Source organism: Panthera pardus, unplaced genomic scaffold (genome assembly GCF_024362965.1).
Source record: "Panthera pardus isolate Hobbes unplaced genomic scaffold, ASM2436296v1 HiC_scaffold_11, whole genome shotgun sequence".
Classification (NCBI taxonomy): Eukaryota; Metazoa; Chordata; class Mammalia; order Carnivora; family Felidae; genus Panthera; species Panthera pardus.
In genome coordinates this window covers 28195172-28217487 of record NW_026526666.1, presented here as the reverse complement: position 1 = coordinate 28217487, position 22316 = coordinate 28195172, and the positions used below count along the sequence as shown (strand labels likewise).

General features: G+C 39.0%; 1 protein-coding gene and 1 pseudogene across 1 annotated transcript in view; one reads left to right on the top strand and one right to left on the bottom strand.

Annotated features, from left to right (window-relative positions):
• DIPK1A (divergent protein kinase domain 1A) overlaps positions 1-22316 on the bottom strand; it is a 106315-nt gene that overhangs the window by 45904 nt on the left and 38095 nt on the right. The gene's annotated exons all lie outside the window — the stretch shown is intronic.
• On the top strand, positions 19000-19270 carry LOC109259964 (non-histone chromosomal protein HMG-17-like; annotated as a pseudogene).

Here is a 22316-nt window from a genome sequence, read left to right as displayed (position 1 = left end):
AATATATAGTGATTACCTGTGGTGCTTAAGATAATAATAGATATCTTATAAATTTGTAACAGTTTGTAGTGATTGTTGCTACCAATCTCTTAAATATGCAACATATATTCTGAACACAAAAATGCCAGTGGAATCTTAAAAATTATACAAAAGACCAAACTAACCTGACACTATTTTAGATACTCAGTTTCTCTTCTACATCCCACTAACTTCTAAAGTTCCTGGTTATTAATATATGGACCATAATAAGGCCTTATCTACTTAGAAATATTAAACAGAGATTATGTCTCAGATGGGTGAGTGTTAGCATCAGCACAAAAGCACAGGTTATTCAGAGCTAGAAGAGGCCTTGCAGATCACATAGCTGGAATCTATAATTTTATAACTGAGGCCCCAAATGGTTTGGGATTTGTCAAATACCACTCAGTAAATTATGTGACCTTGGGCAAGTTACTAAACTTCCCTGAGCTTAGTGCCTTCATCTATAAAATGCAGATGTTGTGAAAATTAAACTCATGGACAAAAAAATATGCTTAAAAATTCCTCTTCATGGAAGTATACTAATAGAAGTAATATTAATATAATGACACATATATCAGGGATATATGTTCCAAAAAATTCCCAATAGAAATGCAAAATGATAATTGTGGGGATCAGTGAAAAAAGACACCATCTCTAGGACCTGGTAGTGTTCATTTTTCCCAAGTAAGTGTCAGATCTAGCGCTCTTGCTCTTCTCACTATGCCATTGGTCTCCATCCAGAATCTAATGACCCCAAACCAGCCTAGCTATGAAAGGAAAAGGGCTGAGTTGTCTGTATAGAGGAGCTTAAGTTACTTCTTTTAAAGATGGTGCCTTTGAATTAGAAATGCATCCAGTACATTATAAGCAAGCTCACAATTTGGCTGCCTCCACTGTACCTATGATGCGACTAAACAAAAGAGGTCAGTTTCCCCAGCTCTGCTAGCTTCTTTAAATGTTCGTTATGCAAGTATGACAAAGTAATTTAAATTTTCTAATCTCTATTTTTAGTTAGCTAGGAGTTTAAAGGTATGATTTAAACAAATTAATTGGGAAAATAAAATAAGAGAAATAAAAAGATGTTGCAGAGTCCATAAATGCTAAAAGTTTTTTACATTTTGGGGAGATTTGGAGTTCTCTGGACATCTTATCTCAGTAAAAATGTAGAGTTCTTTGTAAGATAAATAAAAATAACCATTATTTGTATTGCTTTATATACACATATGCATAAAAGATTCCTAATTGATACTGATATAATTTAAATTTTTTTTCTGGACTCACTTTCCCCATCTCCTCAGCTCTAAGTATTTCCAAAGTGTAAAGTGTGTGTGTGTGTGTGTGTATGTGCATGTATGTTAGTGTATTTACACATACACATGTGTGTGTGCATAATTAGAATAGTGTTGAAATTATAAGTTAAAAGGTTAGTCTAAAATATTTCTAATCATACTGAAGGGGTAGTTTACACAGTAAATCGGCCATTATTTTCCTACCCATTTATACTGAACCTAACAGTAAAACTTTTACAGCTTACAAAACAGGATAAAGTTAATCACCACAAGCCACAGGTTCTGTATTTTAAAACAGCTCCATGTCAAGACTACCAATAAATTATTTTTAAGGTTTAGAGCATCTTTTTGTGTTTATTCAGGGATATCTTTCTTTAAAAAAAAGATACACTTAGGGGTGTCTGGGTGGCTCAGTCAGTTAAGCATTGACTCTTGATCTTGGCTCAGGTCATGATCTCACGGTTTGTGAGTTCAAGCCCTGCATTGGTCTCTGCAGAGTGTGGGGCCTGCTTGGGATTGTGATTCTGTCTCTCCTTCTCTCTGCCCCTCCCCTACTCGTGCTCACTGGCTCTCTCTCTCAATATAAATAAATAAACTTAAAAAAATACATTTGGGGCACATGGGTGGCTCAGTCGGTTAAGCATCCCACTTCGGCTCAGGTCATGATCTCATGGTTCATGAGTTCAAGCCCTGTGTTAGGCTCTGTGCTGACAGCTCAGAGCGTGGAGTCTACTGTGGATTCTGTGTCTCCCTCTCTCTCTGCCCCTCCCCCATTCATGTTCTGTCTCTATCAAAATAAATAAACATTAAAAAAAATTTTAACAAAAAAATTTAAAAAATTTTTTAAATACACTTAAAAATATTTTTAAAACTTAGATCAGTAGCTGCTTTGATGGGTGACTGATTGGGAAGAGTCACTAGAGAAATTTCTAGGGAGATGGAAATGTTCTATATTTTAACAGGGATGAAGTTACATTAGGTAAATGCACTTGTCAAAGATGATCAAAGTGTACAACTTAATATCTGAGGATTTTGTCATATGTAAATCACACTTGAATAAGAAAATTTTAAAGATAAATACATCAAGTACTAAAATACTGAAAAATGTCTATCTCTTACAGAGTCAAGAAAGAAATCAGAAGGCAACTACACTGGAGTTGTGGCTGTGAGAAATGGCAGGAAAAAGAGTCTGAAAGACAGGAGGTAGAATTAACAGGATTTCATGGTTAAATGAAAATGGGAGTGATGGTGAGGCAGCAATCAAGAACTCCCAGGTTTGTGGCTTAAGCACCTAGATAGATTGTGGTGTCATTTCCTAAAACTAGAAACAATGGAGGACAAAAATATTAGGGGAAGGATAAACTAAGGAGTTCGGTTTTGCACATGTTGAGACTAAAATGCCTATGAGTCATGCAAGTGATATTTAGGAGGATATAGAGATCTATGGCTGAGAAAACACATGTCAGAGCTAGAGGCAGGGGTTTGGAGTCACAGGGAAGACTCAGGAGAGACACAGGGAAAAAGTAATAAAAACCATGGCAAGCTGCTATCACTTAGAGAAAAAACTCAGAGTGAGAAAAGGGTTTAGGACTGAGCCCTGAGAATCTTCACTAGTTAATCTCTGGGTGAAAAAGGACGAGCTATAACAGAGAACATGCAGGAGCAGACTGGTTGGAAGAAAACCAGAAGAATGTTGTAATGTGGAAATGATGGAAAGAGGATTTCAAGACGCAGAGAGTAGTCAAAGGTGGCAAATGTGGCTGAGAGGTGACAAAGCTGGGCATTGTAAAGTATTCATTGGACTCAGTGACACAAAAGTCAGTGTTTACCTTGACAAGAGCAAGTTTATGGGAGAGGGGCCAGAATGGAGTGAGATGAAGGGCAGGAGGTGTGAAAATAAAAACAACCCGGTAGATAGCTCTTAAGAGAAGGTGACTATCCAGAGGAGACAAGACATAGGGCATTAGCTGGGCTTGAGGCAGAGATTTTTTAAACCTAAGAGAAACCAGCACATATTTAATTTTTTTTTTAATTTTTTTTTAACATTTATTTATTTTTGAGACAGAGAGAGACAGAGCATGAACGGGGGAGGAGCAGAGAGAGAGGGAGACACAGAATCGGAAGCAGGCTCCAGGCTCTGGGCCATCAGCCCAGAGCCCGACGCGGGGCTCGAACCCACGGACCGTGAGATTGTGACCTGAGCTGAAGTCAGATGCTTAACCGACTGAGCCACTCAGGCGCCCCACCAGCACATATGTTGACAGGAAGTCGGTAGAAAAAGACAGGCCAAAGAGAGTAAGGTATTGACAGATAAACAGCACAAGGTTTCTGGAATTGCAGATATTACAGAAATAGTAAAGAACTAGAATTAGAAGTGGAGCCCAAAGATGTGACTGAATGACTGCAATCTCATGTTCATGAAAAAAGAGTTGCTTCTTATGGATGAGCAAAGAAAGTGATTTCTTGAGATGGAATCTACTCCTGGTGAAAATGATGTAAAGACTGTTGAAATGACAACAGAGGATTTAAATATTACATCAACTTAGTTGATAAAGCAGTGGCAAGATTTGAGAGGACTGACTTCAATTGTGAAAGAAGTTCTACTGTGGGTAAAATGCTAGCAAACAGCATCACATGCTACAGAGAAATTGTGAAAGGAAAAATCCGTTGGTGTAATAAACTTCATTGCTGTGTTATTTTAAGAAATTGCCACAGCCATCCCAACCTTCAGCAACGACCACCCTGATAAGATTATGAATTGCCAAAAGCTCAGGTGATGGTTAGTATTTTTTAGCAATGATGTATTTATTTTTATTATTTATTCATTCATTCATTCACTCATCCATTCATTCATTTCTTCATTTATATTTTTGAGATAGAGAGCACGTGCACAAACGGGGGAGGGGGAGAGGTACATGTAGGAAGAGAATCTTAAGCAGCCTCCATGCTCAGTGCGGAGCTCAACACAAGTCTCAATCCCACAACCCTGGGATCATGATGTGAGCCAAAATCAAGAGTCAGACGCTTAACTGACTGAACCTCCCAGGTGCCCTTGGAGTATTTTTTAATTAAGGTATGTTAATTGTTTTTTGTTTACACATACTGCTACTGCAGTTAATAGAGTATGGTATAGGGTAAACATAATTTTTTGTTGTTGTTGTCTACTTATTTTATTTTTTATTTTTTTTAATTTTTATTTATTTTTTAATTTACATCCAAGTTAGTTAGCATAACAGTGCAACAATGATTTCAGGAGTAGATTCCTTAATGCTCCTAACCCATTTAGCCCCTCCCCACTCCCACAACCCCTCCAGGAACCCTCTGCTTGTTCTCCATATTTAAGAGTCTCTTATGTTTTTGTTCCCCTCCTTGTTTTTGTATTGTGTTTGTAAACATAACTTTTATATGCACTGGGAAACCAAAACTTCATTTGATTCACGTTATTGTGACATTCACTTTATTGCACAGGCATGGAACCAAACCCACAATATCTCTGAGGTATGCCTGTACTAGGATTAGGGGTAAAAACCTTCATTTACAAAAACTAAGGATTTAAGGGCATCTGGCTGGCTAAGGGCACGCAACTCTTGATTTAGGGGTTGTGAGTTCAAGCCCCATGCTGTGTGTAGAGATTACTTAAATAAATATTAAAAAAAAAAAAAACAACTAAAGAATTAATGAGTACATTACTTTCAGCATTCCTCACCCTGGAAGAGCATTTTCTTTGTGCAGTCTTTGTAACTTAAACAGAAGTCTTTGCCTTCTTTGCACAAATAAATTACAAGGGGTCAGGCAGGGGCTCTTCAGTGACTCAGTCGGTTAAGCATCTGACTCTTGGGGCACCTGGGTAGCTCAGTCGATTAAGTGGTCAACTTAGGCTCAGGTCATGATTTCATGGCTTGTGAGTTTGGGCCCCGCGTTGGGCTCTGTGCTGACAGCTCAGAGCCTGCAGCCTGCTTTGGATTCTGTCTCTCTCTCTCTCTCTCTCTCTCTCTGCCCTTCCCCTGCTCATACTCTGTCTCTCTCTTTCTCTCTCTCTCTCAAAAATAAATAAACATTAAAATTTTTTTTAAAAAAAGCATCTGACTCTTGATTTTGGCTCAGGTCATGATGTTGCAGTTTGTGGAATTGATGCCCCATCTCAAGGTTTGTGGGATGAAGTCCTGTGCTGGACTCTGTGCTTTCAGTGCAGATTCTCTCTCCCTCTCTCTTTGCCCCTCCCTCCTTCTCAAAATAAATAAATATTTTTTAAAAAGTGGCCAGCAAGACTCCTTCAATATAAATAAGAATCAAGGGCAGACTCCTTTCTTTTCAAAGTTCTTGTTGATTTAGAGCAAGTACATAACTCAGTCTGGTCAAATGCTCTTTTTTCTACACGTGGGTATTTCAAAAATTTTATCAGTAATTTGCTCTTAAAATTCTCACCTAACCACAAATTCTCTATGCCACAAAAGAATTAAAAATGCTCCTATTTATACACCATAAAATTATAATTCAATATTTCTCAACGTGTAGCCCATTGATCTCTTGAATCAGAATCAGGTGATATAATTTTTTTAGTTTTTTAAATGTTTATTTATTTTTGAGAGAGATCCTGAGTAGGGGAGGGGCAGAGAGAGAGGGGGACACAGGATCTGAAGTGGACACTGTGCTGACAGCAGTGAACCCAATGTGGGGCTTGAACTCACAAACAGTGAGATCATGACCTGAGCCGAAGTCAGACACTCAACTGACCTGAGCCACCCAGGTGCCTCTGATGTTATTTTTAAAATGCTGGTTACCAAGATCTACCCCCACACCTAATCAATCAGAATCCTTAGTGAAAAAGCCTGGGAATACTCCCAGATTATAAAAACTCTCCAGATTATTCATATTAAATTTAGGGGGAAACAGTTATGGGCAAAGCTAAATAAATAATCTGTGCTGACAGCACGGTGTATGCTTGGGATTCTCTCCCTCTCTCCTTCTCTGCCCCTCCCCTGTTCCTGCCCGTATGCGCGCTTGCTCTCTCTCTCTCTCTCTCTCTCTCAAAATAAATAAATAAATAATTTGTTTTAAAAAAGAAAAATTAGGGGTGCCTGGGTGGCTCAGTTGGTTGAGCGTCCGACTTCAGCTCAGGTCATGATCTCACACTCCGTGAGTTTGAGCCCCACGTCGGGCTCTGTGCTGACAGCTCAGAGCCTGGAAACTGCTTCGGATTCTGTGTCTCCCTCTCCCTCTGCCCCTGCCCTGCTCACGCTTTGACTCGCTCTGTCTTTCAATAATAAATAAACGTTAAAAATAAAGAAAAAGAAAAATAAAAAAGAAAAATTAGTGGTTCCCAGGGGCTGGCAGGAGGGAGGAATGGGGTGTGGCTGCTAATGGGTACTCCTAAAAAATAGTTTAAAAATAGATAATAGTGACAGTTGCTTTTATTCAACATAGTACTGGAAGTCCTGGCTATAGCAATTAGGTAACATAAAGAAATAAAAGGCATCCAAATTGGTAAGGAAGAAGCAAAACTTTCACTATTTGCAGATGACATGATACTACACATAGAAAACCTGAAAGGACTCCACCAAAACTGCTGGAACTGATAAATTTAGTAAAGTCACAGGATACAAAAGCAATGTACAGAAATCTGTTGTATTTCTATGCACCAATAATGAAGCAGCAGAAAGAGAAATTAAGAAAGCAATCCCAGGGCACGTGGGTGACTCGTTTGAACGGCCAACTTCAGCTTAGGTCATAATCTTATGGTTCGAGAGTTTGGGACCCGTGTGAAGCGCTGTGCTGACAGCTCAGAGCCTGAGGCCTGCTTCAGATTCTGTGTCTCCCTCTCTCTCTGCCCCTCCCCAACTTGCACTTTGTCTCTCTCTCTCTTTCTCAAAATAAATAAACATTAAAAAAAAATAACAACAACAAAAAGCAATCCCATTTACAATTGCACCAAAACCTGTAAGATGCCTAGGAACAAACTTAACCAAAAAGGTAAAAGACCTATACTCCAAAAATTATAAAGCAATGATGAAAGAAATTAAAGACAACAGAAAGAAATGGAAAGACATTCCATGCTCATGGATTGTAAGAACAAATATTTTTTAAATATACTACCCAAAACAATCTACACATTTAATGTAACAGCATTTTTCACAGAACTAGAACAAATAATCCTAAAATTTGTATGGAACCATAAGAGGCCCTGAATAGCCAAAGCAGTCTTGAAAAAGAAAAGCAAAACTAGAAGCATCACAATCCTGGACTTCAAGTTATATTACAAAGCTGTAGTGATGAAAACAGTACGGTACTGGCACAAAAACAGACACAAAGATCAACAGAACAGAATATAAAACCCAGAAAATGAACCCAAAACTATATGGTCAATTAACCTTCAACAAAGCAGGAAATAATATCCAATGGGGAAAAGACAGTCTCTTAAACAAATGGTGCTGGGAAAACTAGACAGCAACATGCAGAAGAATGAAACTGGACCACTTTCTTACACCATACACAAAAATAAATTCAAAATTGATGAAAGACCTAAATATGAGATCTGAAACTATAAAAATCCTAGAAGAGAGCACAGGCAGTAACTTCCTGACATTGGCCATAGCAACTTTTTTCTAGATATGTCTCCCGAGGCAAGGGAAACAAAAGCAAAAAATGAACTACTGGGACTACATCAAAATAAAAAGTTTCTGCACACTAAAGGAAACAATCAACAAAACTAAAAGGCAGCCTACAGAATGGGAGAAGATATTTGCAAATGACATATCCAGTAAAGGGTTACTATCCAAAATATATAAACAACTTCTACAACTCAGCCTGGCTGGCTCAATAGGTACGCATATGACTCTTGATCTCAAGGTCATGAGTTCAAGCCCCACAGTGGGCATGGAGCTTACTTAAAAAACAAAACAAACAAACAACTTATATAACTCACCACCAAAAAATAAACAAACCCCAAATAATTCAACTAGTAAGTGGGCAGAAGACATGAATAGACATTTCTCCAGAGAAGACCTCCAGATGGCAAATAGACACATGAAAAGATGCTCATCATCACTTACGATCAGGGAAATGCAAATGAAAACTTCAACGAGGTATTACTTCACACCTGTCAGAATGGCTAAAATAAAAAACACGAGGTGCCCCGGGGTGGCTCAGTTGGTTGGGAGACTGACTTCGGGTCAGGTCATGATCTCACAGTTCGTGAGTTTGAGCCCCATGTCGGGCTCTGTGCTGACAGCTAGAGCCTGGAGCCTGCTTCAGATTCTGTGTCTTCCCTCTCTCTATCCTTCCCCTGCTCATGCTCTGTGTCTGTCTCTCAATAATAAATAAACATTAAAAAATTTAAAAAAAAACGTAAGAAACAACAGGTGTTGGCAAGGATGTGGAGAAAAAGGAATACTTTTGCACTGTTGGCGGGAATGCAAACTGGTGCAGCCACTCTGGAAAACAGTACGGAGTTTCCTAAAAAAGGTAAAAATAGAACGAGCCTAGGATCCAGCAATCCCACTACTGGTTATTTACCCCAAAGTACAAAAACACAATTTCAAAGGAATAGATGCACCCTTATATTTCTAGCAGCATTATTACAATTGCCAGGGTATGGAAGCAGCCTAAGTATCCAGTCATCGACTGATGAATGGATAAGGAAGATATGGGGCATGGGGGCTATATATATATATATATATATATATATATATATACTTTTTTTAATATATTTATTTTTCATATATATATAATCAGAATGTTATTCAGCCATAAAAAAGAATGAAATATTGCCATTTTCAATGATATGGATGGAGCTAGAAAGTATAATGCTAAGTGAAATAAGTCAGAGAAAGACAAATACACTTTGATTTCACTGATATGTGGAATTTTAAGAAACGTAACAAATGAGCAAGGGGGGAAAAAGTGGGGAGAGAGGGAGATGGGGCGGGAGGGAGAGAGAGAGAGTGAGAAACCAAGACACAGACTCTTACTACAGAGAACTGATGGTTACCAGAGAGGAGATGGGTGGGGGGATGAGTTAAACAGGTGATGGCATTATTAAGGAGTGCACTTGTCATGATGAGCACTGGGTGACATATGGAATTGTTGAATCACTACGTTGTATACCTGAAACTAATATAACACTGTATGTTAACTAACTGAAATTAAAACAAAAACTTAAATAGTGATGATTGTACAAATCTGTAATTATACTAACCACCACTGATTGTGTGCTTAAAAAGGGTGAGTTTTATAGTGCATGAATTTTATCCCAACAAAGTGGCTATTAAAAATTATCAGATTTGGGGGCGCCTGGGTGGCGCAGTCGGTTAAGCGTCCGACTTCAGCCAGGTCACGATCTCGCGGTCCGTGAGTTCGAGCCCCGCGTCAGGCTCTGGGTTGATGGCTCGGAGCCTGGAGCCTGTTTCCGATTCTGTGTCTCCCTCTCTCTCTGACCCTCCCCCGTTCATGCTCTGTCTCTCTCTGTCCCAAAAATAAATAAAAAACGTTGAAAAAAAAAATTAAAAAAAAAAAATTATCAGATTTGAAAAAAAATGATAAGATCTGATCCATCTTTAGTAATATGAATAAATGAATCAACCATAACAATTTTCTAATTTTTCTTAAAGATTTGTAAAAATGAAGCCTACAAACTTCCCTGGGAGGCTTTCCAATATATGTCCTGAGAATGTTCCTTTTTTTTTTTTTTTTAAGATTTTATTTTATTTTTAAAGAATTTCTATGCCCAACATGGGGCTTGAACTGAGATCAAAAGTCACATGCTCTACCAACTGAACAAATAAGGTGTCCCATAAAAATGTCCCTTTTTATAACTTCCTAGGGAAGTAGAGTTTCCTTCTTTCCTAAGGGGTAATTCTTTGGCCAAAGAAAGAAAGAGGAAAGGGGCTCAAATTCCAGAATCCTTCCTTCTTTTTGCTGCAAAAGCCCCAGAACAACAATAATCTGAATTAGTTGACAATCTGAAACTTTTCAATAAATAAAAATGGGAAAATTTGAAGAGATAATTGATAAAATTTTAACATTCACCCATCACACCACACTAGAACAACAGCTGTTTTCACTACTTTTTTTCTTCTAGTCATCTACATGTAGTTCATTTTATACACAGCTGTAATCAGTATGTATATAATTTTGCATTCCCTTTATCATTATACTGTAAACATGCTGTATTGTTAACATGATTTTTTATAACAATCATTTTCAGTGTTGCAATATTTCATCCAGTTGATGTATCATTATTTTCTTAACTATTCCCCTTACATTGACTTTAAAATTGTCTTTCCTCAATTTTTCTGTGTGTAGACAAACTATATATAGACTTTTATATTTCCTTTCTTTTGAATTATTTTCTTAGGTTGTTCTTTAGCAGTAGAGATTCTGGGTCATACAGTATGAACATTTTTATGGCTCTTGCTTTCTAAACTAGTATGAGTTTTTGTCTCTCTTTTTTTAAAAAAAATTTTTAATGTTTATTTTTGAAGGAGAGGGACAGAGCACAAGCAGGGAAGGGGCAGAGAGAGAGGGAGACACAGAATCCAAAGCAGGCTCCAGGCTCTGAGCTGTGGGGCTCAAACTCACAAGCTGTGAGATCATGACCTGAGCCGAACTTGGATGCTTAACCAGTTGAGCCACCCAGGTGCCCCTAAACTAGTATGAGTTTTTCAACACTATTTTGCACTGTGTGTGTGTTTGTGTGTGTGTGTGTGTGTGTGTGTGTGTGTGTGTGTTTGTGGATATATACAGGTTAATTTAACAAACATGAAATGGTACTAAAGCCTCTATTAAATTTTATTTTTCATGATGGAATCACTTTTACTTTTTAGTTATAAAAATAGCAAATGCTCATTGTCAAACTTAAATAATTTATAAAGGATACAAATAGAAAGGGAAAGGTTTCCTGGAGGATTGATAAAACATGTTACCTCCTAAATTTGAGTTTACATAAGTGTGAAATGTGTATTAATGATCAGAGGCTCTAGGATGGCCCACGCAGAAACCCTACGGCCTGATAAAAGTCCACACTACCTCCATGGAAGGAAAGAATATCCAAGTAGAGGGCTGTAGGATATGAGGACCAATGGGACAAGGAAAGGATATTGGGTTAACACATTCCACAAGGAAAAAAGCAGAAGTGGTACATTTTTTATAGTAAAGGGATGAAAGGAGAGGCTAAGATAATCTCTGTGTGGTCTAGTCTGAGGGGCTTGACAGAAACACAAATAAGCAATAAACAATCTCTCAAGCAAACTGAGTATCTAGAAGTACACAAAAATAAAATTAATGGAAAATATACAGAAAAAATAAATTTGTCTCCTGCTTACACTATGAAACTCAAAGATAAATAAATGTTTGTTGGTCTAACTTAGAAGGCCAGTTCTTGACTAGAGACTATAGAACATTAAAAAGTTTCTAATTTACAAGTCCATTCCTCAATTTTGCAGCTAGCTCTGATGGAAATTGTTTTTCTTAAGCCAAAAATGAGGTTGCCTCTTCATAACCCCACACTTTCCTAATCATTCCTATAACCCAATGTCAAGATTGTGCTGACATGTTGTCTTTACGATTTTACTTTGCACTAGTCTGTAGATTGCTTGATAAGTGCTCTAAACTGTGTGGGTATATTCTGTGTTCTCCACAGGACCGTAAATTCCAGGAAATGTCTTCTTTTCACTTTTATCTAACAATGCAATGACTACTAAAATGTAGCCAGATGATCACAAAACCTTGCTTATTAGTTCTATGAGGGAAGAGGATAAAAAATAGCAATATATGGCTTCACACTTGGATTATTAATATCACCAGCTATACTGGATTCTACCATTCTCTTAACTAAACAGTTGCTCAAACATTAAAGACCATAGCCCTGAAAACTGCCTATTAGCCTTGCTTCATCTCCCACCCCAGCCCACACCATCCCCACTCTACAGAACTTCATGCTGCAGAGATACCAGAGTATTAATGTTTCTGAAACACACAAGTGCTATTTCACATCTCTAGGGCTTTCACATGTTTTCTTCTCTCAGCAGTACCCTTCACGCATCTGAGCATCTGGATTACCTTTCCATCTTTTATAACCCACTCAGAAGCCACCTCCTCCAAGACCCCCCATGTCCACCCTAAAAACTGTATGATGCTTTCTCCTGTTCTATCTCTATACCTGGAACAAAACTTCTGTTGCACTGAGTGTACTGTGTTGTAATTAACCTACTACATGTATTTATTCCATTAGACAATTCCAGGCTTGGTAAAAATTTATCCAGGTAAGGAATAATGGGAGGAAAGAATGGAGAAATGGAGGGCAGGAAACCCAAGGAAGTTTCTGTCACCTCCTCTGAGCAGGAACCATGTCTCATTTTTCTCCATATCTCCAGGAAGTAGGGCAGGTCTTAGGACATACAGTACTCACCAAATGTTTGATAAATTTTTTGACATAAATTTTAAAGGAAAGAAATAATAAACCACTTTGGCATGAAATTCTTAAAGGAAAAACTGCCATTAATCAAAACCAGGTACTGTTTGAGCCAAATCAGTTGTGGTGCACATAAGCACCTTAGGGGCCCAGCTTGAGACTCTATGGAATCTTAGTGCCAAGAATTAAGGTAGGCACTTGGAATTCAAAAATGTCTGGGTGGTCTGGGGGGCTCAGTTGGTTAAGTGTCCAACTTTGGCTCAGGTCATGATCTCACAGTTTTGTGAGTTCGAGCCTCATGTCAAGCTCTGCTGCACGGAGCCAGCTTGGGATTCTCCCTCGCTCTCTGCCCCTCCCCCACTTGCATTCTGTCTCTTGGAAAAATAAATAAAAAAACATGCATGAGACATGATTCTCTCCCTGAAAGGGCTCGTAGCTGAGATGGGGTATATCCAGGATATGTTCAGAATACGAGGGTATAAGGAAGAGATGTATATTATCTAGCTGGTGGTGATGGTGGTGGGGAGAGGGAGAATTTGGGAAAGACTTCCTGAAGAAGATGGTCCCTGGGCTCTTAGATGATCAAGGCATGCCTTAATATGTTTTGTTGATGGGTGTCCATGAAGGGGACTAGTTGCTTTACGGCTCAAGTATCCTCCTGGGAAATCACTCATTCTAAGGGGAACTGAATCCTAGCACATAAGCTACAGTAAGGACAGTGGGTTGGTTTTGGAGAGGTAGCCAATACTGTGTCTTTAACTGGACCAGAAGAAGAACCAAAGAGAACTGGATCTTGGAGGACATTGTGCATCAGAGCATGAGGGTGGCAGAAGATTTTACCAGAGTAGCCAGAGTGTAAGAGGAAGGAAAGAGGTGTGGGATGTGGTGGCAGAGAGAAAAACATTTAGGGATCCAGACTGGAGGAAATGGCTACCCACGAAGTAGCCCAGAAAACTGTATTCCAAGGCAGATTTGAGCTATCCCTGGTGACTCTGACCTAATTGGGAAAGAGTTTGGAGGAAGCCAAAGTTTCCACAGTTGAGAGGCTAATGTGAAGTCAGAGAAATATTTACCTGCTGCTGTTATGGACACTTTATTATTATTATTATTTGAAATCCCAGATTGCTTTGTCCTATGTTGCATGAGAAAAGTATGAGCCACCATTCCAGCCCACAAAGAGTTTACAATTGTGTTGAGAAAGCAATTGTTTTCATTTCATTTTTAAGTGCTATAGAAACACACTCAGGATAAAAAAAAAAAAAAAAAAATCGTTAAAGATTTCCCAGAAAAGGAGGGAATGAAAGCAGAAAGCAAAGATGAGAATATCAGACCACGTCCAGAGATATTTACAGATCATGTATTTGTTTAAAAATCTGAAGTAGAACAAGGTGGTATATACAAGCTTACTAATCAGGAGATTTTGGTGGAAGAGAGTTTAAAAAAAAAAAAAAAAAAAAAAGACAATGTGCTACATTCTAAATGCCCTTGAGGATAGTAGGAGAGTGGCAACCTAGGAACCAGACTCAGGCAGGACAGTGGCTGTGGGGTAAAGTGTCAGGCAGGATGTCTCAGGAATAAGAACAGCCTGGAGAAAGATAATTCCTTAGGGCTGGGCGGTGGGCAAGAACTAGATCCAAAGTGAAAGGCCTACAAGATTCTGACAGATGAGGTCAGGGGAGGTGTCTGGAAAGATTTCCTGAGTCAGAAGTAGCATATACAGAAAACTTTCCAAGGAGTCCTCAAGCAAGAGGTGAGCTGTTAACGACTCCTAGCTAGAGCAGACAAGACACCGAAATAAGTGCTTGAAGTTAATTACCTTGTGTTGCCCAGGGTTGGCAGGCAGGGAAGGAACACGTGGAGTTGTCCAGAGCCAGCAAGATAGTAGGCTTCTGCATTTATATTCAGATCTCTGAGAAGCAGAGGTGACCTGGTGGGCTACTACTTGCTAGAGATGGTGCCTGTTAGGTGTGGGTGTGGCTAACGGTTTCATCCTGCCTCCATTTTCAAGTGTCAAATCAGGGTAGTTGCTAAGAAGCACTTAAGGAAGTCATTTGCAGAAGGTACAAGGCAAGAGACCAGGAATTCTGTTCTCAACCTCTTAATTCTCCTATTACTTGGAAATCCATCACACTGAAGGTAATCAGAATGCCCTCTTACTGTTTACCTCAGGTTGGAAGCCATTGCACAAGGCTATTAAGATGTCACATTTGTCTTATGGTCTACTGTTAAAGTTAAAGAATTTTGAAAAATGGAAGAGGTTAATATTTTAAATGTCTCCTTTTACATTGTTTTAGCTAATGCTGTATTTTGAATAATATTTGTATTCTCTCATTTTACCGTTTAATGAAATCTTAATTGTTTTTGGCTCTCTTGTTCCACTATTTTGTATGCTTTTTTCCTTGCTTAGTAATAGCATTTCATCAAGTTTTCTTTAGTTTTTTTTTCACTGAAAATAATACATGCTCATTTCAAAAGCTGAAAAATAAAGCATAAAATTAAAAAATCATAGTCTTGTAGTAATCATTAACACTTTGAAGTAGCTCCTTTCAGTCTTTTTTTTTTTTTTTCTGAGAAGCCTATTTTTTCTTTAATTACTGTACTGTAATATTATTTATTTGAACTTCTGGATCTTGTGGTAAACAGTGCCTGAGGGAGAGGATTTTCCAGATGAATTGTTTGTGCCCAATTACACAATTTTGTCCAGTGGGAATAACAACTCATGAGGAAATTGTCTGCTTTTAAGTTTGATCCAGATACCACAAGATACACATTCTTTCAGATTCGTGAGTGTGCTCCATTCCAGCTGTGTGGTTTGCTAGGATGAGGACTGTACTAAGAACCTGTGTGGCCTCTGTATACTGGCAGTCCTGTAGGAACTCTGCCAGGTCTTTCAAAACATATGTTCTGTTCTTAAGTTCTTCATTTTTATTTGTTTTTCAATCAACTAATTTTTTTTTCTTCAAGAGGTTGTGTGAAATGTCGGCATAGTTTTGAACCCTGCCTGGCACATAGGAATGTCTGTTACCTTTGTGAATGAAACAACATGCAGCTAGGCACCACACTGTGGTTGGTCTTCTCTCCTGAACACTGGCTCACCTTCTGACTTCTGATACCATCCATATGCTACCATCTCTTCCACAGTTTTCATCTTTTATTCTTCCCTATGTTCCCAGAACATTTCTTAAATGTGTTTTCCACATCACTGCTTCAGCACACCTCAGTGTGAATTCTACCTTTTACTGTCTCCAATTTGTATTTTAATTCTGCTACTGCATGTTCAGTTTACCTATACCTATCCATCCTTACTGCCCCCTTTTATCTCAGCCTTCTCGTTTCTTATGCTTTTATGCTTCAGTTCAATACAGGCCAGGTCTTCCTGCATCAACAAAGGATAACAGAAATGTTTTTAAATTTCTTATAGATCTTATACTAAATGATTTTCAAAGTTGTTCTTCCTTTAATTCTTCATAATGGCATTCTCCTTCATTTGTTCTAAAAGCGTTGTAAGTTCGAGGAGGCAGAGCTAAGATGCTAGAGCAGTAAGAGGACCCTTGGCTTGCCTCCTCCCTCAGCCACAGCTATATAAATATTAAATCATCCTGAATACCCAAGAAGTCAATCTGAGGACTGACAGAACAAACTGCACAACTAGAGGAAGAGAAGAGGCCACATCATGGAAGGTAGGAGGTGTGGAGGCATGGATTGGAGGAGAAATGGATTGCAGGTGCTGCAGAGAGGAGGGAGCCCAGGTCACGGAGAGGCGAGAGAGAGAGAGAGAGAGAGAGAGAAAGAGAAAGAGAGAGAGAGAGAGAGAGAGAGAGAGAGAGAGAGAGAGAGAGAGAGATTGAGAGAAGGGGGAGCCCACAGGGGATCACACAAGGAAAAAATTTCCCCAAAGCCACTGATTGGGAAAACAAGAGGGTCAATTTTCATGAGTTTTTACAACCAGTGGGGCTCAAAGACTGGAATTTTAGAGGCCCATGGCATGGCTGGTGTAGAGCCCAGAAGGCACTGCAGTGTTCCTATGGAGAAGGAGGGCAGATAGCTCCAGGGCAGATGACTGAGGATCCCCTGGGACGCACTGAGAGAGATAGTTCCTCCTTCTTGGAACACATCTGGGAGAAATGGCATTGCTTCTCCAGGGACAAAAGATCCATCAGACACTATTTCTCTCCCCTGCTCCTCAGCATAGGTTCAGAGACAGCTGCTGAGGGCAGCTAACCTGGACACTGGCTTTTTGCTATGCTTTACTCCAAACCCCATGCCCCTGCACTTTGGTGCTACTGCCCTTCTGGGACAAACCTGCATCAGTTCCAGCTTGGTGAGATCCTCCTCCAGAAGCCAGAGAAGGTCCCCACCACACCAGATCCCTAAAATTTAGAGTTTTAAAACTCAGCCAGCCTGCCTGGGATGGAGCCCAAGATGTGCTGTGCTGCCAGGCAGGGAGATAGCCAGGACAGATAGGATGAAGGTAGGGATCTGAGGGACACCTGGGACACATGAGGGGAGACTGTTCATTCTTCTGGGAGGGCTTCCTGGACAGTAGTGAGCAGGAACTACCCTCTCAGGGGATGATGAAGGGGGCTGGCACCATTTCTCTCCCCTACCCCTCAGGATAAACTACCTTCAATAAGTAGCACAGTGCCAAGTGGCCCTAGATAGCTTACACCAAGCCTTGCCCCCCCCCCCGCCCCCTGGCACTCTGCAGGTGCTGCTTTTCTCAGGCAAGTGTGCCTAAGAACCAGCATAGTGGGTCTCTTCCCCAGAGGAGCAGCACAATCACCCTACACACACCGTGTCTACTGACCATAGCATTCTGCAAAGCTTCAGTTCTAGTGAAAATAGCACCAGATCTCATTTAATAAGCAGACCAGAGCACAGCTGGTTAAAACTTGCCACACTCTGGTCAAGGAGTGACCAACACTCTCCACTGCAGGCAAGGAGAAACTCTGCAGAAAACTGACCTGAGGGAAAGAGCAGCCAAAACACAGCAGCAGAGTGCACACAACATATACCAGGGACACTTCCAGAAGTGCCAGGCCCTGGACAGTCTATGACCTCTTCTTCATAAAGTCATTACTATCAGGAGAGGAAACATAATAGGCTTTCCTAACACAGAGAAGAAAACAGAAATTTAGACAAAATACAAGATGGAAGAAATCATCCCCAAATAAAGAACAAGAAATGATCATAACCAAGGATTTAATCGAAACAGATATAAGTAATATGCCTGATCCAGAATTTAAAGTGACAATCATAAGGATACTACCTAGGCTTCAGAAAAGTATGGAAGACACCCAGGAGTCCCTTACCACAGAGATAAAAGATCTAAAAACTAGTCAGGCCAAAATGAAAAATGAAAAAACTGATATTCAAAACCAACTAGATGTAGCGACCACAGGAGAGAAGAAGCAGAGGAATGAATATGTGATATAGAAGATAAAATTATGGAAAATAATGAAGGCTAGAAGAAGAAGGAAAGAAAAATATTAGATCATCAAAGTAGACTTAGGGAACTCAGTGACTTCATAAAGCATAATAACATTAATATCATAGGAGTCCTGGAAGAAGAAGAGAGGGAAAGGGGGGCATAAGGTTTATTTGAGGAAATTATAGCTGAAAACATCCCTAATCTGGGGAAGGAAACAGACATCCAAATCCAGGAGGTGCAGAGAAGTCCCATCAAAATCAACAAAAGCAGGCCAATACCAAGACATAACATAGAGATAAAGAAAAAGTCCTAAAAGCAACAAGACAAAAGAAGTCCCTAACTTACAAGGGAAGACAAATAAGGTTAGCAGCAGATCTCTCCACAGAAACTTGGCAGGGAAGAAGGGAGTGGCATGATATATTCAATGTGCTGAATGGGAAAAATATGCAGTCAAGAATACTCTATCCAGCCAGAAAAGGAGAGACAAAGAGTTTCCCAAACAAAACTAAAGGAGTTCGTGACCACTAAACCAGCTTTGCAAGAAATATTAAAGGGGACTCTAAATGGGAAAGAAAGACCAAAAGCGACAAAGACTAGAGAGGAACAGAGAAAATCTCCAGAAACAACAACAAAATGAATAATAAAATGGCACTAAATTCATATCTATCAATAATTACTCTGAATGTAAATGGACTAAATGCTCCAATCAAATGACACAGGGTGTCAAAATGGATAAGAAAGCAAGACCGATTTAGGAAGCAGAAGAGGCAAGAACAACCCACAGACCAGCCAAAGCCTGCATGCCACTGCATCCCTGCATCCAGCACCCAGATCCTGCCACTGTCACCACCATGCCCAAGAGAAAGGCTGAAGGGGATGCTGAAGGAGATAAAGCCAAGGTAAAGGATAAGCTATAGAGAAGATCTGAATGGTTATCTATTAAACCCGCTCCCCAAAGCCAGAGTCCAAGTCTAAAAAGGCCCCTGCAAAGAAGGGAGAGAAGGTACCCAAAAAGAAAAAGAGGAAAGCTGATGACGGCAAGGACAGGAATAACCCTGCAGAAAACGGAGATGCTAAAACATACTGGCACAAAAAGTTGAAGGTGCTGGAGGTGCCAAGTGAAGTGTGTGCACTTTTGATAACTGTGTACTTCTGGTGACTGTACAGTTTGAAATACTATTTTTTATCAAATTTTATAAAAATGGAAAATTTTGTTTTACTTTTTTTTTAAGCTATGTTGTTAGCACACAGGACACTTCATTGTTGTTTTGGGGGAAGTGTACACATCACTAACAGAATATCTCCAAAGCTAGACTGATACAAAGGGAAAAACATCTTCCCCTTCTAGTTTTGAGAAACTTCCTCTTGGCTCCCAGGAGGAGGGATTCCTTGATGTTGACACACATTAGCTGCCTTGACATAATAGCCTTGTGGTATGGAAAAACTAAAATTAATTTTTTATGTCCTCTTCTCTCTTTCTGACTTCAACATAGACTTGACTCCGTTAAACCCAGAGACCTTTTAGAACCCAACCCCAAAAAATGATTCCCAGTATGTCAGGCAACCTGGTGTCACCATTGAGATTGCATCCCTCGAAAGAGTTCCTTTTCTAGTTAGCTATCAGATCTTCAGAATGATAATTCTGCCATTTTCATTTCATTACTTGAAAGTCAGGGATGGCTTGTGAAAAGTTGTTAAACAACATGCTAAATGTGAAATGTCAACCCTTACTCTAAGCTTTCCCTATTCAGGGCATCAAATAAAGACTTCATTGGGTTTTATAGTAGCTTTCAGATTTTGGTAGCCCATTGAAGAAGGGAGTCTGAAAGTTGTTGTATACTGTTAATGACTGGCTGCCAATGTCCTGCCTGAAATACCATGATTGTTTATGAGAAGTATCTTTAATAAAGCTGGATACAGTTTGAAAAAATAGAAATAAAACAAGACCATTCTATATGCTGCCTACAAGAGACTCATTTTAGATATAAAGACACTGCAGATTGAAAGTGAGGGGATGGAAAACCATTTAGCATGCAAATGGATGTCAAAAGGAAGCTGGAGTAGCAATACTTAACATCAGACAAACTAGATTTTAAACCAAAGACTGTAACAAAACAGGAAGAAAGGCACTGTATAAAGGGGTCCAACCAACAAGAAGAATTAACAATTATAAATATTTATGCCCCTAGATGGAAGCACCCAAATATATAAGACAATAACAAACATAAAGGAACTCATTGATAGTACTACAATAATAGTAGGGGACTTTAACACCCCACTTACAGCAAGGGACAGATCACCTAAGCAGAAAATCAGTAAGAAAACAATGACTTTGAATGACACACTGGAACCAGATATATTCAGAACATTTCATCCTAAAGGAGTGGAATATATATTCATTTCCAGTGCACATGAGACATTCTCCAGAATAGATCACATACTAGGTCACAAATCAGGCCTCAACAAGTACATAAAGACTGAGATCATACCATGCATATTTTCTGACTACAACACTATGAAACTTGAAGTCAACCACAAGAGAAAATTTGGAAAGACCACAAATACATGGAGGTTAAAGATTTCATACTAAAGAATGCATGGGTCAACTAGGAAATAAAAAAGAAATTAAAAAATACATGGAAACAAATGAAAATGAAAATACAATGGCCCAAAACCTTTGGGATGCAGCAAAATCAGTCATGAGGGAAGTATATAGCAATACAGGTTCATGACCTGTATCTTACGGTTCATGGGATTGAGCCCCACACTGGGCTCTGTGCTGACAGTGCAAATCCTACTTAGGATTCTCTTCCTCTCCCTCTCTCTCTGCCCCTCCCCCGCTCACGCTCTTTCTCTCTCTCTCAAAATAAATAAGCATTAAAAAAAAAAAGTCATTGCTCTAGGGAATCTACTAGAGATGAAAGGACATTAGACTTCTTACATAACTACCATATTCACCAGAAAATGTTCAGAGTTATATATCTAAGATGCAAATCTAATGTCATTCTTCTGCTTAAACCCTTCAAGTTCATTCTGAAAGCAATGGAAAGTAAAATGTAGTGATGTAAGAATAAATGCAGCAGGGGCCATTAAGAGACTGTTGTGATGAACTAGGCAAATTATGAAAAAGACCTAAAATAAGGCAGTAGCTTTGGGAACAGAAAGGAGATGGCTCTAAGATCTGGAGATTGGACATACAAAGAGCAGAGACAAGGATATACTGAAAGAGGAAAGGTAGTGATATTTACCAATTCAGGAAATATAGAAAGCAGACCAGTTTTAGAGTAAAAGAAGGTAAGTATGGTTTTGGAAATGATGAATCTGGGGTGGTGACAGGACTTCCAAGTGGTGAAGGTCAGGAGGCATTTGAATATTGAGGCTTAGAGCTCAGCAAATAAGTAGTAATTGAACTTATGAATATGAATAAAGTCATCTAGGGAAAGTAAATAGAAAAATAAAAGGCAAATAATAAGATACTGGGGATCAGGAGCATTTAAGTAATGAAAACAGCACCGCCCCACAAACAAATAAATATTCAGAAATGTGTGAGGAGTAACATTACAAAATTAAGGGAGGCAAAACAGGATAGTAGATTCAAACTTAAACAGATCAACATAAAACATGAATGAACAAAATGCTGTTAAAAAAAACAAACAAACAGCCTGTTAAAACAAACAGCTGATAATAGCCTGTTAAAAAACAGATTATCACAGATAAAAATAAAACAAAATATAATCTAATGATGTGCTATTCATAAGACTCACATCTAATTTAAGAATACAAAAATGCTTAAAGTAAAAGAACGGAAAAAGTTATCACTGATCAACTATAAACTGAAAGCTGGTACTATAGGTGATAATATAAGCATACCAGCACCAGCCAAAACAGACTTCAAGGAATATATCCTAATGATAAAATGAGAAATCATCATGAAATACAGCGTTTTTAGATTAATAGGTTCCAACTGTACAACCTCAAGATACATAAAGCAAAAAGGACAGAACTATAAGGGGAAATTGGAAAATTCACAATAGTAGTGAGAGATCTGAACACCTCTCTCAATAATTGGTAAAATAGGTAAACAAATAAAATTAGTAAGACCGGAAAAGATTTGAACAATATGACAACATGAGTAGGAAACTTAACCTGATATAGAATATTTCACCCA